Genomic DNA, 11411 nt, shown 5'->3' with positions numbered 1-11411 from the left:
CTGAAGTCAGGACTATCTCTGAATCATTTGAGATACTAGGAAACTTCTGGATGATTGCTTGCCTTCGTGTTTTTTGGGATGGGTCGTTGTGTCTCATGATGGATAATGAGACTCATTGTTTGATATGCAGGTTATAGAACCCATCAGAATACAAAAATGTGTGGTAAGAAGAACCATTATTTTAAGTGAGATATGTGCCGTTTGTTGAACCAAACTAAATATTGATGAATCAACTATTAAAGAAAAAAAAGTGTAGGAATGATCAATACCTTGAATCTTGGGATTCCACCCTCTGATATATCCCTAGGATTTATCTGTCCAAACACTGTATCTGTTGCTGCTGATGTGTCTCCTTGTCTTCTCCTGTCAATCATTATTTTCATATTTAGTGAATGCTTGATACTCAGAAAATCTATCTTATTCATCTTATTCATGAATAGGTAGATGAATCTACCTATTCATCATTATTTCCATCCTCATGGTAAAAACTGTGGTTTTTCATTGATAGTCATTGAATAAACACTCCTTAAAAACTTACCAGATTTCAAGCCCACTTGAAAGGAGATTCACAATGGGAAAAATAGACTAGCAAGGAAGCCACAGGGCCCTATGGTAACACAGAGACTCCCAGGTTCTACTGTGTTCAAGGTCAAACAACCCCTCTTGAGAAACAATAGGCTTTCAATAGGGGTCGGGATTTTCTTTTTGTACCCCATCCTTCTCCTTTTCTGCCTATGCCTTAACATTGAAATAATGACCAAAAATAGCAGACATCAAAACTTGGCTTTATAAAAACTAGCATTTAAAAAGAAGCTTTTATAGAGGATTTATTAACACTAAGTGGGTGAGCACAACCTAAATAGTTCTACTTAGCAATTAATAGACAGATATGCTTCTGTATCTTGGTAATAGATGTCTACAGTTAAGTTGACGTGACATGAATTGTACTTTGAGTTACTTCAATGATGGAGTCTCCATCTTTTAAAGATTATTCTACGCTGGCACCTTCACGCTAACTTGGCGTTGCTCCTCTAAATGTCCTTGGCTCGGTGATGTTTTACAATAAACTTCTAAGCCAATGCAGGCAGAATCTTGGCTTTTACGCAACCTGCCTCTGCCCACTTCAGGATATGTGTTATAATAAGCAGACGTACTGTTTTTTTCTTTATTAATAATAATTTAACATATTTTTTATGTTAACTAAGCCTCAAATTTTTAATTTGGCTCATTTTGTTGAGTAAGCTCCAGTCTACTTACACATTTTTTAAACCTTGGAAGTTGGCTTGTCTTTAAAAGTTTAAGAAAAAAAGTAGAAAGAGAAAAGAAAGAACTAGGTACAAATGACTAAAATGAAAACATTGAAATTAAGCGCCCAGCTTTCTGATAATTTTCTTCTTATAATTTTTTGGCGGGATGAACGTCCCCCTTCTGGTAGCATGTATTATTAAATAATAGCTTTCTGTAGTGTATTCCTTGAGATTTTTCCTTAGTCATGTCAGCAGAGAAGAAAATTAAATGCTAAATGACTACACGTTTAGCACTTCATTTTCACTGTTTTATTTCTCTATACCCACCTAATCTCATCTTACCTTTATATCCACAAGAAAAGTCCCTTACTTAATGGAATTCCCAAGTATTAAAGTCATCTTTATGTCAACTTACTTGACACACAGGCCAGTAAAATGTAAATTTGGAAATATAGACCACAATTAGTTATCATTTAAATCATGCTTGAACTCTCGGTGTATCCTTCTGTCTTACTGAGTATGATCACATGATACTGGACTTCACAGTGAGGGTGTCCAGGCATCACAAATGTGCCAGGACCTGAGGGCTCAAAAGTCGGTGCTGTTGGAGAAAGCTGAAGCTGCCCCAAACCAATTATTTTCTCTTCTTGGCAAAGAATATAAAAGAGCATGATGGACACAGCAGTGGTTTACAGTTCTGGCTGTGAACTAAAACTACCTAGGAAGCTTTTAACGTTTCCTAATGCTGAGCCTCGTGTCCAAAGATTCCGAAAATTTCTCTTAAATTTATTAAGAACTATAACACTTGGAATATGATACTTGGAATACACTTAGATGTATATTAAATATATTCACTCTTGAGAAGAATTCTAAGGAAATAATAAATCTTTTATTGTTATGCAATTAAATTAAGAGGCAACTTGTATTTAGTGTTGTTTTAGGCAATTTTATTGATTTATTTATTGATTTATTTTTAAAATTTGTTTTTTATTTTGAGAGAGACAGCGCAAGTGGAGGAAGGACAGAGAGAGAGGGAGGGAGAGAAAGAGTTTCAAGCAGGCTTTGCACTGTGAACACACAGCCCGATTCAGGGGTGGAACCCACGAATGTGAGATCATGACCTTAGCAGAACCTAAGAGTCGCTTAACCGACTGAACCACTCAGGTGCCCCAAGGCAATTTTATTTTTTAACATGGGTGATGGGGGCCATCTGACTACATTTATAAACATGGGATCTATGTTTAATTATTCTGCAGTGAGTTAATCAGGCTTATCTCAAAACTAGAGAATGCTTATATTTCTGTGACTTTATAAGCATTAAGCATTTTAAATTCACTTCTATAGGATGAGAAAGGATAAATTAATAAAGATGAAGTATAAGTCCCTGAGTCCACTTAAAGTATCTATTACACTGTTATTGAGACGTGTAACTTAAAATGTACTGAACATTTTAGTACATATAATAAAAAAAATCATTTAACACTGGAAAATTAGTCAAAGGTTGGTTAGCATGGCTTTTCAATGTCATCCTGGAGCATGGTTTAACAGTACTATCTAATTTTCTAGAGAATTGTATCTGCATTTGGCTTTGCAACTGACTATTTGATCAGAGACCAGACACAGAAGCTACATATGAACTTGGAGCCTTTTGTCCAGAAGAGTGTATATTCCTAAAAACTATGTATTAATGGTCATTAGGACATTAACCAGTTTGTAAGTCTCATAGTAGTTCTATTCTAAGATTCTTTTCCCAAAATACCTGTAAATACCCACTTCCTCAAAATACTCTTTAATCCACATTTATCCACATACTAGTTCCTTTCTTAATCGTTAAATACATTTGACGCATGTCCATTCTACATTTCAATGAAAAGCATATTTTTAGGTGCTTAAAATAATACTTTAGCAAGGTTTATAGATGTTGTTTATAAATTTATGTTAAAATGAAAAGGACAGTTCTTAGAAATCAACATATAAATTTGAAAGAAGAGTACATTTCTAAAAGCATGTTAGGTATCTTATTTTTCATGCATTTCGAGCTCATTTTAAGCATGAATTTATCATTTTTATATACTACAGTAGACTTTGAAGTCATAAGAATGAGGGAGAGCTCTTGCTGTCCTACTTGATAACTGATTTCATTTATGCATACCTAAAAGAAACATTGTCAGAATTGGACAATAAGCAATCATTCAATTCACACATCCATTGTTCTGCTTCAGTAGAAAGAGAACAGATCAAGCTGGGAGTCAGAAGCAGGTGGTTCATGATGTGCTTCATCTGGGAGTAGAGGGGAGAGCATTTTTCTAGAGAGAACTCTACTATATTGAAAGCAATATATTGAAGTAAGCCTTTAAAAATTTATCCAGTGTGGGGCACCTGGGTGGCTCCCTCGGTTAAGCGTTCGACTCTTGGTTTCGGCTCAGGTCAGGTTCTCGTGGTTTGTGGGTTCCAGCCCCACATTGGGCTCTGCGCTGATAGCACAGAGCCTGCTTGACATTCTCTCTCTCTCCCTCTCTCTCTGCACCTCCCCCCCCCACTCTCTCTGTCTCTCTCTGTCTCTGTCTCAAAACTAAATAAACTTAAAAAAATTTTTTTAAATATTGTCCAGTGTCCTACCTGTTAAATCCACTGGCCTTTTTAAAAGTTTATTCATTTATTCATTCATTCATTTATTTACCTATTTACTTATTTAGAGAGAATATGAGCAGAGGAGGAGCAGAGAGGGAGAGAGAAAATCCCAAGCAGACTCATGTAGTCAGTGCAGAGTCCGACGCGGGGCTCTATCTCATGAACTGCAAATCATAACCTGAGCTGAAATTAGGAGTCAGACACTTGACTGACTGAGCCACCCAGGCACCCCAAACCCATTGGTTTTTTTAAAGTTTTTTATGAAATACAAGTACTCATACTTTTAAAAACTATTCCTTGACCTCTCTTACATTTTTCTTGGCTCTCCACCTATGTCTTTGCACACCTAGCAGCGATTTCTGTCCGTGGCCCCATATTCCCCTTCATTTCTCTGTATTGATCGGGATCATCATGACCATCATGATCCTATTGTCATAGCTACCACTAAGGAGCCAGTCATTGTACTAGACCCTTTAAATACGTTAAATCGATGTTTGACATGTCACTGCAAGATACATATATATGTTACACATATACATACACATGTGAATCTGAGAGTGCCCCAAATCCATCTTCTTCGACAGCATGCCCGGAGACCTTAAATCACTTGCTCCAGAACACATCGCTAAGTGGCCACTGCAGTGTGACTCACAGTGCCCTCACAAAGAAGCCTGCTAGGGTCGTGCTTCTTAGATTTTAACAGACTCACTAATAACCTTCAGATCGTGTTAAAATGCAGATTCCACTTCGCTAAAGTCAGGAGGTTACCTGAGATTCTGTATGCCTAGCAAGTTCCTCCATGTAGTGACAGCTGCTGATCCACGGACACACTGGAAAGTAGCAAGGTGCAGGGGGGAGGAGAGATGAAGCTATTGCCCTTTGATTCACGCGGGAAGTACTCAGGAGCACACTGTTGTTAATAGTTACTTGCTCTTGGTTGTCAAAGATTTGAAAAGATTGAGAGTGGAAGGTAGGCAATAAAGGGTTAATTCAGCAATCCTAGAGAGCCCCAAACCCTGCACATTCTACAGGTCTTCAGGACTGGCCCTCAACCAGCTCCTGGGGAATAACATGGGAGTCCTAGGAATGTTCTGCCTGATAACAACCTTTGAATACTTGAGACTGCAGACCATACCAGATAGTTTATGCTAACGGTGTGATTTATTGGGAACATCTGTTTCGTGTGCTGGGGCTTTGCACTAGGCTGTATCAATTCAACTTTTGCTGGGAGGTGGGGAGGCTGAAAACTGAGTAGCTATGAGCATTTTATGCACACATGATAAAACCCCAAGAAAGCCCTAGACAGCGAAGTGCAGGTGATCTTTCTAGTGGTCAACAGTTCACACGTATTGTCACATCTCACTGCAAAGAGAATTAAGTGCTGGCATAAGATTCCACTGAGAGGACACCTGGGAGCTCACGTCTGGTTTCTTCTAGACGCTGTTCAATGTGCGGTTTTGCTTCTGCTTATTTTAATCTATATTCTTTCATTATAATAAACTATAACTGAAAAAAAGCCAGCTTTTCTGAGCTGTGTGAGTTCTTCTAGTAAATCCTCAAACCTGTGGGCTGATTTGCAGAACCCCCACACAGAGCGTATGTAATTGAGAAAGAAAAAAAAACTGGGTATAAAAGATACAGTTGATACCTTGCAATCTATCTCCTGGACCCACTGGATATACCTGAAATTCACCCGTGTCCAGCTAACTGACAGGTTTCCATCTTATGCCTGTGTCTTCCTGATTCTGGGTTTGTGAGCTCCTTCCAGCTAATCAGTACCACTCAGTCTCAGGCAGGAGCAAAAGAGGGAGTTGGGGAAAGGGAAGTAATGCCTCTTAGATAACCCAACCAGTGGAAGAGGACTTTGGATAGGGAAATGTTTCAGTCTCCCTCTCTATAAAACAATTGGGAAGTATGTTCTAGATGTCCCTAGCAAGACTAAGCACATGGCAATGATCACCCATTCACATTGGACCCAAAACTAATTCAATAGTAATGGCAGCTCTGCGCCTGGGGTGGGGGAAATCTCATTCCCATAAGAAGGGTTCCTACCTTAATGAGGCCAAGGAAGCTCACTTTTCCAATGGGAGAAGATTTCTTAATCTTCTGTTTAATACCTCTGTGTGTTTGCAAAACTTTATGCCCTTTACTTACATTAAAGAAATGTGTGCCCTTACCTTTTTTGACTGTTTGGTTTCTATCACTATTGCTTACGTTTGCAATATGTAGGTTTACAACAAAATTGAGAGGAGGGTACAGAGATTTCTGATATACTTCCTTCCCCCACATATAAATAGGCTCCTCCATTGTCAACATCATGAACCAGAATGGAACTTTTTTTTTGAATATAACCAAGGATGTATTTACATAGGCATATAATCACCCAAAGACCATAGTTTAATTTACCTTAGAGTCACTTTGGTATTGTACATTCTATGGGTTGGGACAAATGTATGATGAAATGTATCCATCATTATAATACCATACAGAGTATTTTCACTGCCCTAATAATCCTCTGTGTTCTACCTATTTATCTAACTTCCCACTCCCCCTATTCCAGCAGCCACCTACCCTTTTATTGTCTTCATAGTTTTGGTCCTTCCAGAATGTCATGTTGGAAATATGCAGTATGTAGCCTTTTTCAAATTCGCTTCTTTCAACTCTTTGACTTCCTTTATTTGTCAATTCATCCACTGAAGGACATCTCAGTTGCTTCCAAGTTTTGGCAATTCTGAATAAAGCTGTTATAAACACCTGTGTGCAGGATTTTGCATGGCCATCAGTCTTCAAATCCTTTGGGTAAATTCCCAGGAGTGAGAATGCTGGATTGTGTATAGGAAGCATACGTTCCTGCTGTAATAAACTGCCAAACCATCTTCCCAAGCGGCTGTGCCAATTTGCGTTCCCACCAGCAAGGAATGGGAGTCCCTGTTGCTCGACGTCTTTGCCAGCATTTGGTGTCATCAGTGTTCCGGATTTGGACCATTCTAATAGGTCTGTATTGGCATGTTGTTTTCATTTGCATTTCCTCGATGATCTGTTACGTGGAGCATCTTTTCACATGCTTACTTGTCATCTGTGTATCTTCTTTCGTGAGGAATCTGCTAAGGTCTTTGACCCAGTTTTTAATCAGGTTGGTTTTCTTAGTGTGAGTTTTAAGAGTTTTTCTTATATTTCAGACAACAGTCTTTTACTGAATGAGTGAATGAGAAAATATTCTTTTTCTCAGTCTGTGACTTCTCTTCTCATTCCCTTGACATTGTCTTTCACAGAGTAGAAGTTTTCAATTTTAATGGAGTGTGGTTCATCAACTATTTCTTTCATAGATTGTGTCTTTGGTGTTGCACCTGTATTTTTGTTGTTGTTGTTGTTCAGAACAACCTTCAAATAATTTTTATATTAGCTTAAGAGCATTACAACCCTTCTATTCCTCTTTCTACAACTGATAATTCTTTGTCCTATGGTCATATATTTTTTCTTCTCTATATTATAAACATCACAATACATTATTAGTTTTTTTTAAATGTCAATTGCTTTTTAACATTATTTAAAAATAGGAACAATGTCTTTTATATTTATTATTTCCAGTATTCCTCATTCCTTTGCATAGACCGACCCTTTCACCTCCTGTCATTTTCCTTTCGTACATCATTTCTTCTAGTGCATGGGAACTTGTGATTAAATCTGTCACTGTTGTTGAAAATGGCCTATTTGCCTTTACTTAAAACTTTTTCATTTGATTTTTTATTTTTCCTTTGAATAGATTTCTAGATTGACTTGTTGGTTTGATTGTTTTGCTTTGAGTACAAAAACGTTGCTCTATCGTTTAATGACATGGACGTTTATGATGAGAAGTATTTATTAAATTAGTTCCTTTGTCAGTAACATGTTCCTTTTCCTTTTTCTCATTTTTAAATGTTTTCTGTTTATAACTAGGTTTCTCCAATTTGGTCATTATATTGATTGTGTTTGGAGGCCACTATACTGCTGTTGGCTTACAGTCTCATCAATGTGACAAAATCTCAGCCTCTGCGACTACAAATACTGTTTGACTTCCTCATTTTCTGGGGTTCCAATTACAGGTATTGTTAGACTGTCTGATAGCGTTCTAAGGGCATTGATACTTTTGTTCATTATATAAGAGCAGACAGATCTATCTTCTGTTTCTTTTTTGTTAATTCAATCATCTCTGTCATTTCTTGGTTTGTTTCTATCAATTGTTTTTTTCTTCCTGTCATGGAACATTTTTCCTGCTTCTTTGTGTTTCCAGTTTTCAATTTATGCTGGTCATTTTGAATTCTATGCTGTTGAATGAAGGATTTCATTCTATTTCGTTAAAGACAGATGGATTTTATTCTTATATGCAGTTAAGGTACTGGGGATCAGCTGACTGATTTTTGTGTCTTGCTTGCAAGGTTGGTTATGGTGAATTCAGAGCAGGCTTGTCTCTAGAGCTCATTTGTTCTACCACTAAGGTGCGATTCTTCTGAGAACTCCACTTGATAATCAGTGTTATCTATCACATGTCTTCCCTTCTGGCTGCAGCAAAGACGAATTCTTCCCAGACCTATTTGACTTCCAGGAATTCCTTTGGCTTGTGGTTTATGGTGGTTCTTTTCCTCTCTTGTGCTGTTTTAATTCATGCGGGTGCAGATCAGTATTTCCCCAAAGACTTCAGGGGATCTCTCTGTAGATCTCTACAGTTCTCTTTCTCAAGGCTTTTCCCTGTGTTAGTCTGTGGCTATATCTAGTGCCTTGGCCTCCCTAGACTTTGATCCCTGACTCTTATTTTCAGCAAATCATGCTACTCCCTTTTGGATTTCACATTGCTGTGCAGCAGGCTGGAAACCGCTTTCAGAAAGTAAGCTGGCACAACCGAGGGCATACCTTCTTGTCTGCCACCTGTCAGACATCACAGTCTTGTGCTGCCTGTTGTTTAATGCATGGAAACAGTTGGTTCATATGCTGTTTCTGAATTTCTGTACGTTTACAAAGGGAGGCTAATTCTGGTGATAGTAATTCTTCACGGGCAACAGTGGAAGTCTCAGAGACTTCCTTTGCCTGCACGTCAATTGTGTTCTTTCTTTATTCCTCAAATCTAATAATTAAATCAAAGTCAGTATTGGTGCTGATCGTTATCTAAATTTTTTATTTTAAGATCAATGTGCTATTTTTATCTCCACACTCAAGTCTCCTTTCATTTCATAAAAGTTTTCACAAGATAATATTTTCATTATAAGTGCTTATTCGTATTCTTCAAAGCACCAATAGGCAGACATCGGGTCTCCATTTTCATGTTTGAGTATCTACCAACATTTTACCAAGGATTTCTATGCCTTTTTCATTTTATGTCTTTCCCTTTTTGGTGAAGATTAATTTTCATGGGCCATTATGTTGTACATTGTAGATTGTGCACATTCTTTCCCTGCTCAAATCGGTTGATATTGAGAAAGTGTGTTCCCAAGCTGAGAATCCATCATGTCTAATGAATGTGTACATAGAGATTCGGTCTCATCTCTCTTCTGTTGGTCTTTTTAATTTGGTTGTTTGTGTGCTACGACCTTATGGATAGATGGGATGCCATGAAAAATGTAAAATCTGTGTAAACCATGTAACAGCAGGACAGCCTATCATCACTGAACATTTTTCTCCCTCTACCTTTATGGAGACTTAATTGACAAATAAAATTTGTAGTCAAAGTGTATAGCAGGATGTTTTGATATATGCTGTGAAATGATTACCACAATCAAGCTACTTAACATACCCATCATCTCACATAGTTACGTGTGTGTGTGTGTGTGTGTGTGTGTGTGTGTGGTGAAAGTACATAAGAACTACTCTCTTAGCAAATGTCAAAGACAATAAAGAATATAAGAGATAACAAGTGTTGGTGAGGAGGCAGAGAAAAGGGAACCCCTGTGAATTGGTATGGATCATTAGGGAAAACAGTATAAAGGTTCTTCCAAAAATTAAAATAGAACTACCACATGATCCAGGAATACCACTTCTGGGTGGATACCCAAAGAAAATGAAATCAGCATATTACAGAGATACCTGCATCCCCATGCTAATTTCAGTGCGTTCACACTAGCCAAGATGTGGAAATAACCTATGTGTCCAACAAAGGATGTGGTATTTGCAAATCACAAAAGGAAATGTGGTATTTACATTTGGTAGAATATTACTCAGCTTTACAACAGGAGAAAAGTTTGCCATTTACAACAACATGATTCAACCTAGGGGACATTTTGCTGAGTGAAATAAGCCAAACACAAGAAGACAGCCACTGTATGATCTCACCTATATGTGGAATCTAAAAAAAGTCAAACTCCTAAAAACAAGACTGTGGAGTGGTAGTTACTGGGCACTGGAGAGAAGAGGAAATGAAAGACGTTATTCAAAGGGTACAAAGTTTTAGTTATACAAGAAAATCAATTCTGGTTATCTTTTGTGCAGTACAGTGACTATAATTAGTAATACTGTATTGCGTATTTGAAACTTGTCTTTGTCATTTTCATTTTATTTTGTATGGCTTCTTCTAGCTATATACTATTTTTCTGGGTATAGTTTCTGGTGTTATGGTTTCAATGACTTTATTTCCTACAATTCTTCAATATTTTATTTCAATTTCTTTTTTTTTTCAAGTTTTTATTTAAATTCCAGTTAGTTAACATACAGTGTAATAATAGTTTCGGGTGTAAAGTATAGTGATTCAACACTTCCATACAATACCCAGTGCTTATCACAAGTGCCATCTTTAATCCGCATTACCTATTTAACCCCCCCCCCCCCGCCCCACCCATCTCCCCTCTGGTAACCATCAGTTTGCTCTTTATAGTTAAGAGTCTGTGGTTTGCCTCCCTCTCTCTTTTTTTCCCCTTGGTTCATTTATTTTGTCTCTTAAATTCCACATACGAGTGAAATCATATGGTATTTGTGTTTCTCTGGTTTCTTTTGCTTAGCATAATACTTTCTAGCTCCATCCATGTCATGGCAAATGGCAAGATTTCATTGTTTTTCATATCTGAGTAAAATTCAGCTTTGCGCAGTGGCAGTATCGTAGCCAATGAAGTTTATCCGAGGTGTGATTATTGCTAATTGAAAACTTTTCCCGTATCTGAGTAAAATTCATGTATATATTCACATATATATATTCACATATATATATATATATATGTGAATATATATATATCACATCTTTCTTATCCATTCATCAGCCAATGGACACTTCGGCTGTTTCCACATTTGGCTATTGTAGATAATGCCGCTATAAACATTGGGGTGCGTGTATCCTTTTGAACTGCTAGATCTTAGGGTAGTTCTATTTTTAACTTTTTCAGGTACCTCCATACTATTTTCCAGAGTGGTTGCACCAGTTTGCATTCCCACCAACAGAGCAAGAGAGTTCTCCTTCTTCCACATCCTTTCCAGTACCTGTTGTTTCTTGTGTGGTTGATTTTAGCCATTCTGACAGGTGTGTGCTGATATCTCATAATTTTGATTTATATTTTCCTGAATATCAGTGATGTCGAG

The 11411-nt window shown here is 37.5% G+C and overlaps 1 pseudogene; it reads left to right on the top strand.

Moving 5' to 3' along the window:
• The first annotated feature begins 10915 nt into the window (after nucleotides 1-10915).
• On the top strand, nucleotides 10916-11027 carry LOC121036586 (uncharacterized; annotated as a pseudogene).
• The last annotated feature ends 384 nt before the right edge of the window (nucleotides 11028-11411 follow it).

Source organism: Herpailurus yagouaroundi, unplaced genomic scaffold (genome assembly GCF_014898765.1).
Source record: "Herpailurus yagouaroundi ecotype Mexico unplaced genomic scaffold, PumYag 162, whole genome shotgun sequence".
In the NCBI taxonomy this organism is placed as follows: domain Eukaryota; kingdom Metazoa; phylum Chordata; class Mammalia; order Carnivora; family Felidae; genus Herpailurus; species Herpailurus yagouaroundi.
This window is presented reverse-complemented; position numbering and strand designations above follow the sequence as displayed.